This window comes from Ictidomys tridecemlineatus, chromosome 6, assembly GCF_052094955.1.
Source record: "Ictidomys tridecemlineatus isolate mIctTri1 chromosome 6, mIctTri1.hap1, whole genome shotgun sequence".
NCBI classification, from domain to species: Eukaryota; Metazoa; Chordata; class Mammalia; order Rodentia; family Sciuridae; genus Ictidomys; species Ictidomys tridecemlineatus.
Window position 1 is genome coordinate 29,094,994 of NC_135482.1, and position 21,583 is coordinate 29,116,576.

The following is a 21,583-nucleotide window of genomic DNA, read 5'->3' on the forward strand; positions in this document are numbered from 1 at the left end:
GTGTCTCATGGTAGAAAAATATTCCATCTATCATGTAGTCCTGTATAAAACAAATCTGAATCTGATAATTCCTTAGATCTAACAGCAGGAACAATAGAAAATGTGGGAACCTTCTAATGACAACATAGAGATGCCATTAGCAAAATCTAGATGGAGAGAAACTCTGAAGATCTCTAAAGATTGAATGACTCAGTCTTTTTTATTATTACCTATTAATTATATGAATAATGGGTTTCATTGTGGCATATTCGTACATGCATATAACATACTTTAATTATATCTACCCTCTATTACCCTTCCTTCCCCTCCCATCCCCCTCCACCATTCCTTCCTCTTATCTAATAATGATTCAGTCTGACTTATAAATATCAAGAGAATAAAATGGAGACACTATTGATTAAAACAGACTCATCAAATTCAGTGTGCTAAACTGGCAAAAGAAGGGGAAAGAATTGAAGAATTATCTTGGGTTTTCTTTGGAACAAACACAAGAGTAGACTTTCTCCTCCCTGTTCCTGGCCACAGCACCTGCCTTCTGTCGCTTGTCAGCATATATTTTGGTTTTTGGCATGCATTTTGAACACTGAATTAACTCCATGGACTTTTTTCTTTTTTCCCAATTGATGAAGACTTCAGAATGCTAATCTGCTATTAATGATAACAATGATGGTAATAATAGCATGACAAGTTTCTTGAGTGCTTCTCATGTGCAAGGAGCTGTGTATTATCTCATTGACTGTCCAAGAGATGCTAATGGGGGTTCTTTGTTATTCCTATACTACAGATGAGGAAACAGAGGCTTTGAGAACTTGGGTGATCCCACTGCCAATATCAAGCTAGAGACATACAACCGAGAACATGATTCCCTGCCCAGGAAGGCTACCTTCTCAAGTATTTAATTAACAATAAATGTAAAGAAAAAGATTGCCTTTTTGGTTACATGCTCTCCGACACCATAAATAGAGTCAAGCAATTCCCTAGCCTCTAATATGAATGATATGAATAGGAAATACAATGAAACAGGCACCCCTTTCAGCTGAGGGATCCGTGACTTTCATGTAGACTGGAGTTCTGCTTTAAATGGTTTACCATTTCAGGATTGCTTCAGGGATCCTGGTGGTAGCAAGGAATGTTTTAGTCTAATAATATTAACCTGAATATATAAAATGTGCTATCTAGGGACCTGATGTACTTTTGCATTAGAGAATAAGAAAGGGGAAAAAATTTAAAAACTAGAGCAGAGAGGTAGAAAGGTGAAGAGGAAAATAGGTTATGGAAATGAGAAGTCAGATTGGGAAATAAGCTTGATGAATAATTAGTGAGAGGAGGGGGTAGATGTAAGGCTGGGCTTACTTTGCAAATTGCATACTACATGGAACTTGGAAAGATACCGCAAGCTGTAAAAAGTTTTTTTTTTTTTTTTTTTCAGATCGTTAATGAAACCATTTAAACACTAGTAATGTGTTTTAGAAGCCTGGGAGGCCACTGCACAGATGAGATAAAGATATTTGCCTTATGCCTATTTAACACCTGACTTCTGGGTTTTGGCATTCAACTATGGCTCACTGGGAATCATTTGGACGATTCTGGCAATTATCTCAGACTCTACTCTATTCAGCACACATCAGAATTGTCAATGTTGTATCAAGATCCTGTTGTCATGGAGGGGGACTTAGAAAATGAGAATAAATTAGAATCACTGATCTCCAACAGCTTTTCTTGAATCTGTGAGCCAGCTAGCCCTGGGAGTACAGTTGGTAAATGGAAGCTTAGGCTGTGTATTAAATCATACCTAGGTGTGCTTTGAAATGGTACCTACATGTTCTTTGGACCCTTTTAAAATTTTGTTTTAATTAAATTGAATATTAATTCTTATATTGAGTGCATGAATTATAGATAATGTTAGCAAACTAATAATGACAACATTTTGAGCACCAAAAATACTGGCTTAGGTAAACTTTAAGATATGAATGAGAATGACCAAGGGTGAAATGGGACTACTAATTCAAAACTCAAATAATGCTAATTGAAATCTCTTTTCACATGGGCCACATAAATCACTGTCCGTGAGTCCTACCCCTCTGTCATACATTCCAGTTTTTACTGATATCTTTGATTATAGGCCTGATTGCTTAAAAATTCATAGCCCAGAGATGAAGAGGTTGTGTTTTTCTCACCTCTCTCTACTCCTCTACCAATAATTCGGCATTTATTAAAAGGTGATGTGATATGATAGTTTCTGTAGGGGACTTGATTTATTCTTGGCCTTGAGTTCTCTCCACCCCAACCCCGCCACACACACCACACACACCAAAGATGAAGAATATTATGATTTGGATATGAGGGGTGTCCCCCAAAAAGCTCATATGTGAGACATGTTAAGAAAGTATAGAGGTGAAATGATTGGGTTATGAGAGCCTTAACCCAATCAGTGAATTAATCCCCTGATGAGATTCACTGATTGGTAACTGGAGGTGGGTCCCTGAAGGTATGACTTGGGGTACATGTTTTGTATCTGGCAAGTAGAGTCTCTCTGCTTTCTGATTGTTGTGAGAGCTGCTTCCTTCTACCACACTTTTCCGCCATGTTGTTTTGCCTCACTTGGAGCCCCTAGGAATGGAGTTGGCTGTCTATGAACTGAGACCTCTGACATTGTGAACCCCCAATTAAATTTTTCTCCTCAAAAATTATTCTTCTTGTTGGTTCTTTTAGTCAAAGCAATGAAAAATCTGACTAAAACAGAGAAGAAGTAGAATCGACGGCTTCTGGAATACTATGGTAGTTGTTTCCATACCAGTTTGTGTACTTGGTTTATGGACCCAATAACCTCATGGAATAACAAGGCAAACTGGATACCTTAGGGGCCCAATAAATGTAGTTTGTGATTTTATCAAATGTAGGCACTATTCTTAGAATGCTGTATCCAAACACATAAAGTTCAACTCAGGTAGTCACTGTTTTCCCTTGGCTCTGACTTGAGCCTTGTCTACTTGGATTGTTTTATAGAACAACAGGGCTCCACCCTGAAGTCCAGCAGCTCATATAGGATTTCCTCTCTGCAAGGTCAGAAATCATTGCATTTACAATTGTGGTAATTTATTATGTTAAGACTCCTCCACCCCATAAACAAGATAATTTAAAACACATTGACGTAAATTAACAAAAGCTATCCCACATAAATAAGTTTCAGAGAGGTTCTTAAAGAGATCTCTGCTTATTTGTGAACCTGAAAGTAATTTTTATATAATTCCTTTACTTTTGTTGTCATTCTCAAAATTATTTAAGCATTTAATATATAGACATCTCTGACTCTCATAAAGAATCATCCTGATCACTATATTTTCTTCATTCCCATTTGTGTTATAAAATATAAAAATTTTACCAACTCATCTGCTTTAAACTGAGCTGTCTAATATGTTAGTCCCTAGCTACATGGATGACTGAATACTCAAAATGTCACTAGTATGAGTTGAGATGTGTTATAAGTGGGAAATACATTGCATTACAAGCAGTATAATAAAAGTGTAAAATATTAATTTTTAATATTGAATATATATTTGGGAGAAAATATTTGAGACACATTGAGTTATTAAATGAAATTTAATAAATTAGTTTATTTTTTAGATGTTAGTATTAGTATTAGTATTAGTAGAATATTTTAAGTTAAATATATGATTCACATATTTTTATTAGAAAACATTTTTATAAACAATACTGATCATTATTGATATGTCATGTCCAAAAGTAGAAAGTTATCAAATCAGACTCTTTAATTCAATGACTTTATTCTGTCAATAGTTTTTAAGGCACAAGTCACTGTTCTATTATTTGCACATTCCTTGAAGACATGCAGTCATTTTTTCTAATTACAGTCGATTATACCTAATGTGTCTTCAATACATATCTCTTAAGCAAATCAATAAATAAATAGAGTAATTCTTCAAAAGTGAAAACCAATTATCAGAAACCTAACAGAATTTACACAACTGTCATTTTTATTTCAAGAACATTTAGTAATATCATTTATTTTATTCAGTAAAATAAGTAAGCTCATATGCTGAAAACAAAGTGAGTAAACTGTTTACTTTTTGGAAAGGATTTTTGACACTTGCTCCAGATTAGAGAATTGAGTGATTAAAATTCCAGTTGAAGTTTTCTAGAGCTACACAACAGGAAAAAGCTCTTGATGCTTTATTTTGACATTGGGTGAAAATATCAGAGTGGATGGTATGTACCTAAAAACACAGAAATTATACCTGAATTTTGTTTACCTCTGATATCATTCTGTCTCTCCCTTAATGAAAGAGGAAACTTGAAAAATCACCAGAAAGCTGGTCCCTGGAATTCTATGAGATTGTGAAAGCTGCATTTCTCATTTCTGACTTCATAATATCAGAACTGGAAGAAGTTATAAAGAAAATACTAACAGCTTTGAATGAGATTGTCTGTGACTGGTTATCGTGTGACTAGCAGGACCTGCATGATGTTATCTTGACTGGCATGAAAGAAAACTTATGTAATCATCAGGAGGAAGTCTTACAGAATTGGCAGGTGTAAAAACACTAGGAAATCTACTGTCTTTTCCCTAGGAACCTGGATGCCCCAATTTCCCCTGGGAACTTGATGCCATCATTGGTAATCTTAGTTGCATTCTTGATGGTATACATATTTCAGTCAGGGAAACCAGAGTGATCATTTTCTTAAGGGTCCAGAAAAATGTTTAACTCAAACATGAAAGTACCTACTACTCTTCTTCCACCCAAGGTATTCCCTTAATTCCAGTGGCTTCTCACTTGTTCTGTAACACAGGGCATCTTTCAATATTGTTATTGGTGAGTTTGAAGATAGATGCTGAGACTCATTTATTTCATTTCTACTCATTTGCTTCATTTCTACCATCTAGTGCCTGGTATGTACTAGATGTTCAATAAATGGTTGAGGAAGAAAGAGAAGGGGAAGAGGAAGGAAAAGCACCTGAGTGCTTCTTGCCTCTGACTGGAAACATTTTTAAGAAGCATTTTAATGGGAGAAAGGGGAAGGATGAGGAGAATGGTGGACAGTGGAGAGGTATGAGAAGTCTCCAGATCGATATTTTGTTCTGACATGCACAGGTGCTTTACACAGGTCACTGATTATTCTCCAAATATCCCCCCACCAGTCAAACCCACCTGTAGTCTGAATGAACACATGTTTCCAAGAAATTTTAATATCATTAAATCCCTCTCTTGGCTGAGTTTTCTACATACTGATTCTAGATGAAATTTCCCCGAGTGCACTTGTGAAAGTGTAGATAAGCAAAGTACATCCGTTGTTCATTTGGAGATATAGATAGAATGGGGTTTGGGGGTTTTTGTTTCTGCTTTTCATGTGTTTGTTTGGTTTGGACCTTTTACAAGCATCTTCTTTATATTGAGTATGATGGTATTCTAGGTGTTCTTTCTTTGTCATTTTGTTTTCTCACCAGGCAAACCTGAATGGGACTTTTCAGTTATAAAAAAAATAGACATAGTCTTAAAGATGCATGCAGGACAGATGTTTGTTTTAGATACTCATGCTGGGCTTTCAACATCTGTAGGTTACCATTTCCTTCTCACCCTCTTGAGCTCTTTTCCACTCTTATCATCCACATTCCCATCTCTCTGCACCTCTCCCTGTTCTTCCATTAAACCACAATGCAATTTTCCAATTGACTTTTTTCACTTATTCATGTAATAAATATTTATTGGATTTCTAGTATGTATAAATCAAACACTGTGCTATTCTAAGCATAGGGGTATGAACAAGTTACAATTCTTGCCTTCAAGAAGCTTAGCGTCTAATGTGATACAGAGACAAATTGTAATATGGCATGTAAATAATGCATGTAAGCAAGTGAGTAAACCAGGTTATCGTTTCTGAGATACTAGAGCAAGGAATTTTGGTTCTAGAGTATTCCTGGGTTTTCTTCTTTTCAAAGGAAGGACAGAACTTGAACTGGAAGTGATAAATCCTTATTTGACTTTGGATTTCAAGTTAGACTTTGTTCCTTCTCTTCTACCTCCTTTTTATGAGAGAAATGCAGGTGTATGTGTGTGTGTGTGTGTGGGGGGGTGGCAGCTGGAATTCTACCACTTTGGGCCTCTGCTTAAAGGTCAATTTGTGGAACTGGTGGGATGTGGAAAAGGGTATAACATGACAATAGAAAATTAATATAGATTTGCATTTCTATAATTGCTAGAGATGGTGAACCTTTTTTCATATATTTGTTGATTGTATATCTTCTTTTGAGAAGTGTCTATTCAGTTCCTTAGCCCATTTATTGATTGGGTTATTTGGTTTTTTTGGTGTTAAGTTTTTTGAGTTTTTATATATCCTGGAGATTAGCACTCTATGTGAGGTGTGTGTGGCAAAAATTTGCTCCAACTCTGTATCTCTCCTCATTTTACTGATTGTTTCTTTTGCTAATAAGAAACATTTTAGTTTGAATCCATCCCATTTTTGATTTTATTTCTTGTGCTTTAGGAATCTCATTAAGGAAGTCAGGGCCTAATCCTACATGATGAAGATTTGTCCCTACTTTTTCTTCTACTAAGCAAGCACAGGGTTTCTGGTCTAATTCTTAGGTCCTGATCCACTTTGAGCTGAGTTTTGTGCATGATGAGACATAGGGGCTTAATTTCATTTTGCTGCATATGGATTTCCAGTTTTCCCAGCACCATTTGTTGAAGAGACTATCTTTTCTCCAATGTATGTTTTTGGTACTTTTGTCTAATATGAGATAACTCTATTTATGTGGATTTGTCTCTGTGTCCTCTATTCTGTATTATTGGTCTACAAGTCTATTTTGGTGCCAAAAACCATGCTGCTTTTGTTACTATTGCTCTGAAGTATAGTTTAAGGTCTGGTATTGTGATGCTACCTGCTTCCCTCTTCTTGCTAAGGATTGCTTTGGCTATTCTGGGTATCTTATTTTTCTAGATGCATTTCATGATTGCTTTTTCTATTTCTATGAGGAATGTCATTGGGATTTTGGTTGGAATTGTATTAAATCTGCATAGTGCTTTTGGTCGTATGGTCGTTTTGACAATATTAATTCTGCCTATCCAAGAACAAGGGAGATGTTTCCATTTTATAAGGTCTTCTTTAATTTCATTCTTTAGCATTCTGTAGTTTTCATTGTAGAGATCTTTTACTTCTTTTGTTAAGTTGATTCCCAAGTATTTTTTTTTCAGGCTATTGTAAATAGGGTAGTTTTCCTCATTTCCCTTTCAGAGGATTTGTCACTGATGCACAGAAATGCATTTGATTTAAGGGTGTTGATTTTATATCCTGCTATTTTGCTGAATTCATTTATTAGTTCTAGAAGTTTTCTGGTGAAATTTTTTGGATCCTCTAAGTAAATTCAAGTTAAAACTACTCTAAGATTTCATCTAACTCCAGTCAGAATGGCAGTTATTACATGTTATTAAGTGTTGGCAAGGATGTGCAGAAAAAGGCACACTTTTACATTGCTGATGGAACTGCAAATTGGTGTGACCAATCTGGAAAGCAGTATGGAGATTCCTTAGAAAACTTGGAATGGATCTACCATTTGAGCCACCTGTCTCACTCTTTGGTTTATACCCAAAGGACTTAAAAACTGTATACTACAGTGATGCAGCCACATCAGTGTTTATAGTAGCACAATTCACAGTTGTGGAACCAGCATAGATTCCCTTCAATAGATAAATGGATATAGAAACTGTGGCATATATACACATACACACACACACACACACACACACACACAATGGAATATTACTCAGCATTAAAAGATAATAAAATCATGGCATTTGCAGGTTAATGAATGGAGTTGGAGAATATCATGCTAAGTGAAGTAAGACAATATTAAAAAAAACCAAAGGCCAAATGTTTTCTCTAATAAGTGGATGCTGATCCATAATGGGCTGGGGGGAGCAGGGGAGGAATGGAAGAACTTTGAATGGGGCAAAGAGGAGATAGACCAAGAGAGGGAGCATGTAGGTAGGAAAGATGGTGAAATAAGATGCACATCATTACCCTAGGTACGTGTATGAAGACACAAATGGTGTGACTCTACTTTTTGCACAACCAGAGAAATGAAAAATTGTACTCCATTTGTGTACTATGAAGTGAAATGCATTCTGCTGTCATGTATAATAAATTATAACAAATAAATAAAGAAATAAAATTAATTGGTTTTGGGTAATGCCAAAAACATGGAAAACTTGTGTCCTGATTTCTACTTGTAGAATTTCTTTTTAGTGGACCCTGAACCATTCATGGTAATAGGAGATGAGTAGAAAGACCAGTATTATATAGTTAACAGAAAATATAAAAAAGACTTGATGTTTCCCCACATTTGGGGTATGGATTGAAGAAGTCCTCATATACTCTCCTGTATGCAAAGAGGCTCAGGACACCAAGAAAGGCCTCGTGTAGGAATAAGGAGGTTTCAGAGTGCACATCTGCACAACAAAGTCCTTAGTCCCAGCAGCAGATAGCAGCATGAAATACAAAGATATTGAACAGGACTCTTGTTATGTTTCATTATGAGACTATAATAGCCTATAGAACTGATGGATCACCCATTGGACAGTAAGAAACATCAAAAACATCAAATAAATTTTAAAAACACACAAATATATTGATGAACTAACAGTGAAATCAGGAATACAGAGACAAAGCTGTGATTTTCATTGAGAACATTAGAAAACTGAGTGAATTTGAACTCAAAGATTAGATGGAGAATGGACTCCAAGAAAAATAAGCAAGTCCCAAGCCATTCCAGGGTGGAGAGTTTAATAGAAAGTTCCTTCCTTACCCTTATCACATCCAGGTTCAAACCTCAAATGCCTTCCACATGAACTAGAAATAAATCCATCAGGCCTTCTCTCTTCCCCACAAGGAGAATGTGAAGAAGTTGTCTTTCTCAAACGTTGAGTGGAGTGGAAGGGAGAATTCTCTGCTGGCAACTTAAAATCATAAAATATCCCCTCACATAGTTTGCTTAAAGTCACAGCAATAGATTGTGCTTGCCAAAAATCTAAACATTTTAAATTTATTTTAAAGTGGGTCAAGTTCCTGGTTGCAGCAAACACAAATCCTCTCCATCAGAATAGCTTTACTGCAGGTCTTGCATGAATTTCCAAGAATTAAAAATTCAAAAAAGGCACAAGGAAAGAAGACCCTATTAATAAGAACTAGCTGAAATAACTGAGCAGAATCAGACCTGCAACCATTCTTAGTGACTGCAATTATCAAAAAAAAAAATTATAAAATGCTTATGTTTTGAGGCATCTAGTTCTTGATTTAAAAACCTGTGTGTAATTTCTTAGGCCTGACCAGAGACAACTACAAAGTCTACTACCTGACGGGCCACACAGGGAAAGCTGCCATCCTGGGTCACACTTGGGGCATGGCCAGTACACTTCAGTCTCTGATTGCAGTTGGGACCTCAGGCCCCCTGGCTAGTAATGTTCTTTCATCTATTTACATTCCCAGCCCCTTCATTCCCAGATGTCTTTATTTGAGGCCTTGGTGGAAGTCTTCAGGTGCCTTGTAGAGATCTCTATGGAGAAGAGAAGGGATACTGAAGACCCTTTCTTCACTCTGATTCAGTATCTAGTACTTTTCCACTCTCAGCCCAAAGTCCATAAAGCTGATAAAGCCTGTTGTTCCAGGCCCCTCAACAGTGAGACCACTCTTACCATGTGCTGATCTACTTGACTCTCCACCATAGATGATTCCACAGGAAAAAATGGAGCAGGGAGGGTAGGAGCTTCTTCCAGTTTTAGACTTTTGTTTATACCATCCCATAAAATGATTAAAGGTATAACTTCCTCATTTTGGGCTGACTGCTTTAATTGGCTATTCTAGCTGATTGCTCAGCTTTCTGACAGTTCAACTAAGTTCCAGTTATCTTCAGAATGCTTTAGGAAAAAGGAATTATAAAGCACAGTGAAGCAGCAGGAGTATTTTAAGAGGCTGCTTTGAGAAGGAACCAATCAGAATAACTAGAAATAAAAGAGATAATAATGGAAATTTTAAAAAAATTAATACGCCAATACATCACGATTTAACTGCATAACATCAAATACAAAAAGAAGATTTTAAAAACCTCTAGAGAAAAGACAGAATCTCTCCAAAGTAAGGCTGAATTGACAGATGTTCTCAGGAACAATAGTGAAAGCAAAAGGCAGTCAAAGTGCCTTCCATAAGCTATAAAAAAGTGTACATCTAAAACTCTAAATCTAGAATTCTACATTCCGCATAGCTATAGAAAAAGGATATTTTAATAAATATAACCCAAGTTTTTCTAACAGAGCTGCAGTATTCCACAGGATGTTCTTCAGGCACAAGGAAGGGAATTTCAAAAAGCAAGCAGGAAAGGCAAGGAGAATCACAAACCACCAGGAAAAAAAAAATTGAATAAGTAAATGTAAACAGTATTAACTATAGAAAACAAGAATAAGAAGGTGTGTAGACCAACAGTGCTGTTTCTTTCTTCCTGGGCACTTAGATGGTAGTTCCTGTCCTTCCTCTGAACCAGGATTAAGAAGCATGGGGAGTTTGCCTCACAACAGACCTGTGAACAGACATGCATCTCACCAGTCTGACACTTGAGCGGGGTGTGTGGCTCACTTTGTCTCTCTCCCATCTATGTGGTTGGAAGTCAATTCAGAAATCGTTCAGTTTACAATCGGAGGTTCCCACCAGGTGTGGTGGTGCACACCAGTAACCAGAGAGTTGGGAGGCTGAGGCAGGAAGAGTTGCAAATTTGAAGCTAGTCTGGACCATTTAGCGTGACCCAAAATAGAATGTAGCTCAGTGGTAGAGTGTCCCTGAATTCAATCCCCAGTACCAAAAACAACAACCAAAACAAATGCTCCCTCCCCCAAATAAAACCCCAACTAAAACAATAACAGCAAAAAAGAAACCACAGTGGAAAGAAGGAAGGAAGAAAGTTAGTTTACCTGAATCCCTGAAATACCGTGTGGGAGGGGGTTTGCCAAACAGAGTTATACCTAACCCAAGTCAGATTGTAACAAAATTAAGAAATTAAGTTTTATTTCATTAACCCCTTGAGCGTTATCTTTGTGGCTACTCACATAACCAGACAATCAATATTAACAAATAAAAACCAAGATAGAATTAAAATATAAAACAATAGCCTTGGAACTGGAAGAAGGAAACTTAGGTATTCTAAGGTATTAGACAGATGGAGAATAAACTATTGATTTTTTAGACTTTCGTGAGTGAATTTGTTAAGATTTCTGTCATAGTAATAGAATGTGTAACAGTCAAAGAAATAGAAAATAAAAAATTAAATGTCAAGGAGTATTTAGTTTTTCCAAAAGAAGAGAAAAAGAAGAAAAAGCAAGAATAGCAAATGCAAGACAAATACACAATACAAAGTTGTTGCCAGAAGTCATTAAAGTGTATCAATTATTATAAAAAAAAACAAGAAAAAAAAGGCGGGCTGTGTGGTGCACACCTATCATCCCACAGGCTTGGAAGTCTGAAGCAGGAGGATTCAGAGTTCAAACCCAGCCTCAGCAAAATCTAGGCACTAAGCAACTCAGTGAGACCTTGTCTCTAAAAAAAAAAAAAAAAACACACAAAATAGAGCTGGGGATGTGGCTCAGTGGTGCCCTGAGCTCAATCCATGTTACCAAAAGATAAAAAATAAATAAAAAATAAATAAATACCCCCCCTCCAAAAAAAACCTCAAGTGGAGTGCAAAAAATGGTCTAAAGAAGAGCATTCTTAAAAAAAAAAAGATGCAGAAAATTTGGTAGAAAGGATTGTAGACTCGAAAATAAAAGAATTGAAAAAGAAATAAAAATAGAAGAAAGATCTAGCAATTTTAATATAAGCAAAATAGATTTTAAAGAAAAGACATTATTAGAGAAAAACAATGTCATTAAATTGAAAAACCTTTCAGTTTTCCATGGAGATATTAAAATTCAAAGTTAAGATGTTATTAGTAGCAGAACCTCAGAATAACTTTATGATATTGTACAACTACAAAGTGAGACAGATAAATCATCCACTAGAGAGTCATTGTTGGAGCTCAGTAATGATGGATAAAGAAGGAGAAAAGCAGTAAGTATATAAAAGATACAAACATCAAAGCTATTGTTTTTAATTTAATAGAAATGTATTGAAAACTACATGCAAAAACTGAGAACATGCCTTCTTTTCTTCCTGCACTTGTGAAATCTATTGAAATTGACTCCAATTGTACCCTCCTGAAAGTTTCAATAAATTTCAAAGGATTAGAATGGTATGGACCAACTTTCTTATTAAGTTGCAATCAAATTAGAAGTTAAAAAAATAACTAGAACTATCTCAATATTTGGACATTAGGAAATTCACTTTAAATTAAACATGGGACAAAAATGGAAATGGAAATAAGAAAATATTTAGAACTGAATGGTTTAAACCATTAGAACATATTACATATTAACTTGTAGAATACAATTAACGGATCTCTCCAGAGAAAATTTTTTTTTCTTTTAAGAAAAATACTGAATTAAGCATCTTTTCAGTCAGTTTTGCTGTGGTAATGTGCAGCATCTTAGTGCCTTACAACGATAATTGTTCATTTCCTTTTCATATAACATGTAAAGATGGGCCCCTACTAAACATGATTTGACTGATGATTTTTTTTTAATTTACAGTAAAGTGAAAGCCATATACATTCATTACAAATGGTACTTTGAATTTGATCTTTTCCAAGACTAGCAATTTGTGTATCTTTGTTGTATTAAGCAATGGAGGCTCCTAGTCCTCCGTGTATCATGAGGGTTAACTGAGACAGTATGCTGTGTTGCTAAGTTGGAATGCTCTGTAGTTTAGGTATATTAAGTGCATTTTTGACTGAAGATATTTTCAACTTGTGGTGGGTTTATCAGCTGTGCATCTGTAGATGGAAGTCAGTCACTGATCTGCCCCAGTGTTGTTCTGCCCTGCACTGTGGGTCTTCTCATTCCAGGACCCAGGCTGAAGGAGTTTCTACAGAGACCAGTCTATTCTTGTACTTAAGGGCAAGGTGAAGACCAAGAGAACTAGTGGAAACTCATTTGTACCTTAAGCTTCTATTAAAAACTGTCTCACTGTCAAAGAAGGTTATGCCCAAGCCCGAAGTCAAAGTTTTGACATGTATTAAAGGAAATACATTCACTGTCTGCTACCTGTTATCTGATTTTTAAAATTCATTTTCCTTCTGCAATCAAAATATATTTACTCCTAACCATAAGAATGTAACCTTTAATATCTTGCTTCAATCTTGTCATCAATTTCAAAAGTTAGGGTTTCATGATGGTCTTTCTCTTACATGAGGATGTAGAGATCTATCAAATAAAAAGGCATTTTTCTCAAAGATATGGTCATGGGATTGTGAAGAGTAACTTCAACCCTTGGAAAAAGGATAAGAAATGTTACTTGATTAGGCTTTATTTTGCTAGGCCCACTGTTTTCCTGGTGCTAAGTTATTCTCTCTGGAAGAGCAGTCATTTCTATTATCCTTCTTGGCTACATCACAGAAATGTATTGAATACCGGGCATCTTGGGAGCTGATCTTGCTTAGCTGGCTCCCTCCTTCTAGAGAGCTTAGGTCTGAAAGTTGTTTTACACTTAATTCTTAGAGGCTCTTTTAATCCAAAAGTTTTGGAACTTTGGCGTTATAACTGCTTAAATTTGTGGGGTTCCAAAAATGATTTTATTTCAATAAAAAATGTGAAAATAATTATATTTTCCTACTCTTTTGGAGATGTGCTTTTCTCTCAAGACTTATATAGATAATGTGAGCCAGGAGCCTTCAAGAAAATTATTGAGAATTCCTGCTACTAAGCCTTTTTGTCCAAAGACTGGTATGATTTTCTAGAAGTCAGTTTAAACCATTCTGTAATTTTAACAAAGGACATGAAGGACAATGCCTTTTCCTTGAGCATGTATCTTAATCTGAGCTTTTGTTGTTCAGAGCATTTATTTTCTATTGATTGGTAATAGGGATTGAACTCAGGGGCGCTATTGAGCCACATCCCCAGTTCTTTTTATTTTTTATTTTAAGATAAGGTCTTACTGCATTGGTTGAGGTCTTTCTGAGTTGCTAAGGCTGCCTTTGAACTTGTGATCCTTCTGCCTTAGCCTCCAGAGATGCTGGTATTACAGGTGTGTGCCACTGCACCTTATTCTATTTATTTTTTACTGATTAGAAACAGTTCTGTTTTCTAACTCTTCAATCCTGAGAACTGGTTCTTTAATTTATGTCTTTCCTGCTTACAAAGCAGCCCAATTCTTTCCTGAGCTCACTTGACAATTCAGAGGAAAAGGAATAATGCAGTAATGTTAGTGACATTCTGTTTGGAAACCTGTTCTCTCAAAGCCACTCTTTAACAAGAAGATAGATTATCTACTTCCCACGTCATTCTAGATGACCCTTCGCTAAATATTTTGCCATTGTCAACCACAGGTCACCATCTTCCCAGCGTCCAATAATAGTTTGCGACTAGTCTCTTAGCCTCAAAGTCAACACACAGATTTCCAAAGGTTTGTTATAGGAGTGCTTCACTTCAAGATAGCAATATCTGTTTTTGTGAATTTTGCTATGGTAACAAATGAGTTCAAAAGCTTTGTGATTATGGTAACAAAATTCGGTCTCTTGCTCATGTTTCATAGAATCCTGGTTCTGCTACAGTTCTGCTACAGGCTTTTGGGTCATCTCTGCTCCACTGTCTTCCCATTTTGTGACCCAGGCTGAGAGTCCTGCTTCTGTGCTAGGAAGTCCAAATGTCTCTTAAAGGTTTTGCCCAGAACTGGAAGTAAAAGAACTGGCATCCTTTCCCTTTTGCTCATGTTCCATTATCCAAAGCAGGTTCTAGGGTTGAGACTATAATAATGGGCAGAGAAGTACAGTCATTTTTGTAAGAAGGGTGACATGAATGATCCACAAATAATAATGAAATTTAGTATATGATCCCATCTTAAAAATATCTGAAGAGAACAATACAATAAACCACCATCTAAAAATGGAAAGAAAGATTTTTAAAAATATGAGAAATAAATGTAACAAAAACAAACACACCAAAAATTATTTACCAGACTAAATCTTTTCAAAAAAAAACAAGTAAAAGTGAGAAACTTCTGGCAAGCTTGGTCAAGTCAAATGAAAGAGAGGAAAACAAACAAAAAAAAAATGTTAAGAATGACAGAGAGGCTATCTATCCAGAGATGTAGCCAAGATTGCAAAGAAATAAGGGAATCATATGAATAGCTGAAATGGAAAAGTTAACATAGAGAACTAACTCTATAGAAATATGTGACTAATCATTACTCATAAAAAAATGTGAACACCTGGATGATACTATAAAGAAATGGAATCAGTGATTAAAAATACTAGATCCAGTCAATTAAAACAAAAGATCCAGATGGTCTCACCGGCAAATTTATTAAACATTCAAGGAACAAATGCTTTAATCTTAGACAAAATATGGTAGAGAAAAAGAGATGCCAAAGATTAAGAAGCTTCTGTTCGTCTCAGTGAGGGTTTTTCTAAGAATGATTAGCATACAGGACAGCAAACTGAAGCATAGATCCACCCTGAATGTGGGCTACACAGAAGCTTAGATGGAACAAAAAGTTGGAAGAACAAGGAAGCAGTAGCAGATACCAGCTTGATACTTCTAGAACAGGTTCTTGATTGCTGCTGGATCACCTGAGGGTGTCAGACTTCAGCTCCTTCATTCTTGCAAAGTAGACTTTGCCCAGTGACTCTCCAGGGAGTTTCCAGGCCTTCAGTCCCTGGCTAGGCTACATCACTGATCCCTTTTATTCTGAGGCAGCAGCTTCTTAGAGCAGTTATTGGTTCCTCCAGCTCTTCACCCTGCAGACAGCCATTGCGGGACTGCTCACCTTCTGGTTGTGTAAGCCAATCTAAAAACATCTTCAATCTCCTTTTTATAATCATATGTATATGATTATAAAATCATATATATGAATATATAAAACCAATAGAATATATGTATAAAATCATATATATTACATGTATATGATATATACATATGCATCATATTACATATATATGATTTTATACATATATTCTATTGGTTCTGTTTCTCTAGAGAATCCTCATACAGACATGTAAGTCATTGGTAATATATACATAGTTTCAATTGCATGAGAAGTCCCATAGAGTTGAGTTCAGGATGATACTGCAGCACATTAGGAAGCTGTTCCCGGTCAGGCGTGGGTATTGGATTGGAAATAGGTTAAGTAAGGAAAGTCTCCTGGACCTAAGAGATAAGGAGTATTTCATTAGGGGAGTTTTCAACCAGAACAAAGAGGGATATATGGATATATGTGGTGCCATGTTTTTTCATGAGCTAGAGTGATAATCCTTTATAAAGGCACATTGTGGCCCAAGACAGAGCTAGGCAAAAGGCTCTTTGAGACTCCCATCTTCATAGCCCCTATCACTATGTATTATCATATTTCCTTATTTGTCTTCCCTTCTAGATTTGGTCTCCTCAAGGACTTCTTTTTTCCTGTGATGCCTACCTAGGCCCAAAGTAAGTGTTAAAAATTTTTAGTAAATTTTGAAACAGTAAAAGAATAATCGAAGGGAAAAAGTGCATTGGTGAGTTGAAAAGATTCAAAAGGAGAAAAATCTGAGAACTTGCAAGAAACCAGTTCAGAAACAGACTGGAGAGAGGAAGTATCTTAATTCCAACAAAGTCCTTTTAGTTTCCACTAAACTATGCTATCTAATCCATCAAAGAGTGGTGATCTCTTTTAGTAAGCTGCTTCAATTTGTTATTGGTGTATTGATTCTAGGAATCAGTACAGGCTTATCTAAAACATAATCAAAGTCAGGTGTGGTATCACACACCTGTAATACCAGCAATGTGGGAGGCTGAGGCAAGAGAATTCCAAGTTCAAAGGCTCAGCAATTTAGTGAGGCACTAAACGACTTAGTGAGACTCTTTCTCAAAATAGAAAATAGAAAAGGGCTGGGAATGTGGGTCAGTGGTTAAGCACCCCTGGGTTCAATCCTTGGTGGTAATAATAATAATAATAATAATATTTGGTTATAAGATTTGATTCTACAGAGGTGATCCAAAAAGGAGATAATTTTTCTATCTGGTGTAATAAATTAAATTGTACAGATAAGTGAATGATTTCTATAACTGAGTTAAATTCATTGCTATGGCATTAGGCAGTGCCTGCTATGTTTTCTTGGTGATATAACCCTGACAAATTAAAAAGCCAAACAGAATAAAATTTTGCATTGTGTTCTGGGCTTGCAAAAAGTGATACAATATAACTCCAGGGGTTTGGGGCAAGTACTATAATGAGAGCTTATTATTGGGCTCTAGCTTTGAATGGACCTTGGGTTTTCCTTTTAAGTAGAAGCCTGTATTATAGGACAAAGAGCTTTATCTTTTCTGACGGGAAAGCTAAGAATAACTGTTCTTTATGAGTCATGCAAACACATTCCAAAATGGGCTTTCTTCTATGAAACATCTGTAAGAGCTCTTCCTGTCCTTTCCCACCACCTCAGCCCAGGTAGAGCCAGCAGGCAAAGGGTAATGGGCAGGGGTTATTTTTACTCCATTGAATTTCAATAAAGGAAGAAAAAAATAATCTACAAGACCAGATAATATTTTAGTTCTCTGTCTTCAGAGACAAATGTGCCCAAGCATGACCTTTGGTGACAGAAACTATAGAATTCTTTTTCAGCCTATAGTTGGTGCCAATTTCTCACCAATCGAGAGAATTTGAGCTCCCTGATTGGGCCTCATTTCACCATCTTCTGTGAGGAAGATCATTTGAAATTTGGAAAAAATGTTTTAACCTGGATGGTGTTCAGATTTCCCTGGGAAGCTCCCTAAAGCTTCATAAATGAATCTAATTTCTTGTATTTACAGAATATTAGCCTTTTGGCCTCAAGATACAATGTGAGGATACTGTTTTCACATATTTAAGAGTCAGAAAGAAATTTTGTTTTAAATAAAATCTTAGATTTTTCTAATAAAAGTTTACTAGAGAGAATTGGAAAAAAAAATGGATGGCAGTAGAAGGATAACTTCTTGTGGAGGCAGGGGAACCAGAGATTGAACTCAGGGGCACTTGACCACTTAGCCACATCCCCAGCCCTATTTTGCATGTTTTTATTTAGAGACAGGGTCTCACTGAGTTGCTTAGTGCCTTGTTTTTGCTGAGGCTGGCTTTGAACTCGTGTCCTCCTGCCTCAGCCTCCTGAGCCACTAGAAGGATACTCTTTTGATGGAGTTTTTGGCTGAAGAATTTTGCCCATCAAAGGGCATGGGGGGAAGTTGTCCATGATGGAACAGTGGGTGCTCATCTCCAGCACACAACTACAGAGGAGCAGAAAAGGAATGTGGTCTCATTTCCACACTTTATAGCAACCATTTTCTTTGCTAACAGTTAACTTTCTGCTCAGCTTACAGGTCGGATGTAATATTGTGTGGCTGTGCAATTTGGAAGAAAAGTTTGCCGTCCCTTCTGTCCTTGTTAAAATCTGAGAAATGAAAAGATCCAGAATGCACGTACATGGATTACAAATCAACAACAAAAAGGATCTACTTCTAGTTTACTTCACTTATCCTAGAGAAAATAGAGATTCTCACAGTAAATGTTGCTCCATGAAATAGTAACTGTACAATGTCATAAGAGCTCTCATAAAGTAGATGCTCAGTAATATTTATTGAATGAAGAGAGGGAAAAAAAATATTGGTTTATTTTCTAGCTGAATGTCTGTTTCCTTGTGGCTTGACCTCAGAGTGAAACAAATAAAAACCAATCTGGCTAGAATATTGTAGTTTTTTTATACCAATTCAGCAAATCAGCAAATTTCCAGCTTCTACTGCATCAAATAACTAACAACAGCTGCTTAATGAATCCTCAAATTAGAGGGCTTTCCCCCCCCCTTTATATCCCAGCATGGGAGAGCTAATGGAGGGCAAAATTTACAAAAATAATTAAAATGATGCCAGCTTTTTACAAGACAGAGGAGGGGCTGTGACTATCAAAAAGTGCAAGGACCAGCAGCTGCAGATGCCAATTTGAAGAAGCAACCACCTTTCTCACTCTTAGGAGAGTGGGCTTATTGTCCGACAGCAGCCCTTTCACTGATGAAAACCCTTGTAGAAAACGCTGGCAAACACAAGGAGGCCTTTCCATGACAGTACCCTGGTTGCCATGATTTCATAACTGGCTCGGGTTCCTCTTTGTTGTGTTCCTGCGCTGCAAAGCAACAGAAGAATCAGAAATATGCCTGCAGGGCTTTTGATGGAGCACAGTTTTTTTTTCCCCCCAGAATTTATTTCTTTTGCCATCTGCATCAAAATAACATTTTTTTTTTACATTCAGTTTGAATGCCCTCTCCAATGCACATCAGTTGCTTAACATCTCTCATTTTTCACTTCTCCAACTGCCCCCATGTTTCCCAGCTAAATACATACTTCCTTTGAATCCTTTGTTCTTTTTACTCTTCAGGTTCCTACCTCCTTTCTGATTCATTCTTATGTGCAGCCAAAAGAATAGATATAATTTTTTTCAACAGCAGGATTATTAAATTATTTTTATGCAAATTTTTAGTTTAGATAGATAGAACCACCTTATAGGGGTCTCTTAATTTCCAGAACTATGATATATGAAAAGTTGGTTAATACTGAATTTCATCATTGCTCCTCTCATGTTACTGCAGTTTCCATTATATACTTGGGAAAAGGTAACCTTTTCAGAAGATAATCAGTCACAAAGGAAATAATTTTAAAATCAGAAGCAAGCAATTCTCCACTGCCAAAGGGGTATTTTCTTGTTTGAAAATTATTGACATGGTCGTCTAGTCTTCTCAATTAAGTGCTTTGTTAAATAAGCTATGTGTTTCCTTCTCTAATAGCTGGAAGAGATGACATTTTAAATGAAAAAGTATTTCTTGGCTGAAGGGCAGTTCTGGACTTGTGAAGGAATATTCTTTCCTGCTCTGTCAATCACCATTTTAGTCTGACATTTGCATCAATCTGTGCCTAAGGGGTGAGTGAGGTAATGAGTTGTGGGTACAAAATGTACCTCTCATCACTTTAAACAGAGTATTTTCACCTCTGTGCAACAGCTATTTATAGAGCACCTACTGAGCTATGCTATGACCCCAAAATAAAGTGTGCAAAAGTGGTCCTGGTTTGGGGGTGCAGCTCAGTGGTAGAGAACATGCTTAGCATGTGCAAGGTCCTGTGTTAAGTCCCCAGCCCTACAAAAATAACTAAATAAATAAACAAAAGGGTTTCTTACCTTCAACAACTAGTTATGCTAAAACATGATAAGCATTTATATCAGTTTCAACTTACAAGGGACAGAAAATGCATAGTAGCTTAAACACAAGTTTATTGGCAGCAAATAAGTGAAAGGTACATGGATAGGGCTGGCCTCAGTCATGGCTGGATTTAGAGACTCAGTGTTGGGTCTGTTGTATTGGCTGTGATCCTTCTGTAGGTTCAATCCCTCCCCAGTTAGACATGATAGCGAGATGGTTCCAGAAGCTTTCCCATAATCACATCCTCTTGGGTAGAAAAGAGGCAACCTCTCTTATGGATAACTGGTGAAAATATCCTGGATTTTCTTCCAATGGGAACGACTTGGCAAATTACTTTTGTGACGTGAACAAGGAAACAAAGTAGAGTCATGTTGATTATGGAAGCTGTTCACAGAACCACAGAAGGGGATCTCGTGCTCTGATTGGTCAGGCCTAGGTCACATGCCAAGATTCAGTGATCTAATTGGCTATATCTGATTTATGTTTCACCTGTGAAGTCAGAAGTAGAGCCAATTTCTCAGACTGACCAGTTGCTTCCCAAAGGAAATTCACTGTAGAAGAAAGAGGAATGGACTAAAATTGGCCCTCCATGGTGTTATACTGAGTAGTTAAAAAGCATATTTTGAGTACTTACTATGTTTTGAACATAGTACTAAACACTTAAATGCTTTACCTCATTTATTTCTCTCACCAACTTTATAAGGTGGTTATAGTTTATATTCAAATAATGAAAGTTTCAAAACTTAGGTAGCCTGCCTGAAGTCACACAGAAGGAGGTGGAACCAGGATTTATGCTTAGCATTTGGGGTCCTGGGCAGTGAAATCTCATTGCTCTAAATAACAAATAGCACAACCTCCACAGCTAATATTTGGGGGTACTTCATGTGCTAAGGGCCTCAGTGCATTGTGAGCAAAGTGCTAAATCCATGCAGAGCATAGCAGTTTATCTCCCAAGAGAGGCTTTATATAGATAAAGAAGTGGACACAAACTTGAGCCTCCCTCTTGGTATGAAGAAAGGAGCAAGGCTAGCAAAGTGGTTTGAATAGTGGTGGTGACCGTGCCAGGTCTTAGGGAAGCTGTTTTCAGTAGCAGGGGGCTATCAGAATGTCTGTAGACTCAGAAAGGGCCAAGAGAGGCAGCAATTGATAACACAAAAGAAAACAGGGAGTTGTTTATGTGGCAAAGGCTCAGGGGAGTGGGAGGGACTGAGATTAAGAGCTTCCATGGAGGTTTTAGCCTTGGAT

At 36.7% G+C, this 21,583-nt stretch overlaps 1 long non-coding RNA gene across 3 annotated transcripts in view; it reads left to right on the forward strand.

Annotated features, from left to right (window-relative positions):
- Positions 1 to 21,583, forward strand: part of LOC144378582 (uncharacterized) — a 50,654-nt gene that overhangs the window by 17,135 nt on the left and 11,936 nt on the right. For 2 of the 3 annotated variants that reach the window (XR_013440408.1, XR_013440409.1), the window contains one exon: positions 16,519 to 16,571. This is a non-coding gene — a long non-coding RNA (uncharacterized LOC144378582). Of the gene's footprint in view, positions 1 to 16,518; positions 16,572 to 18,466; positions 18,655 to 21,583 lie in introns of all 3 variants that reach the window. The other variant, XR_013440410.1, reaches the window with a different exon arrangement.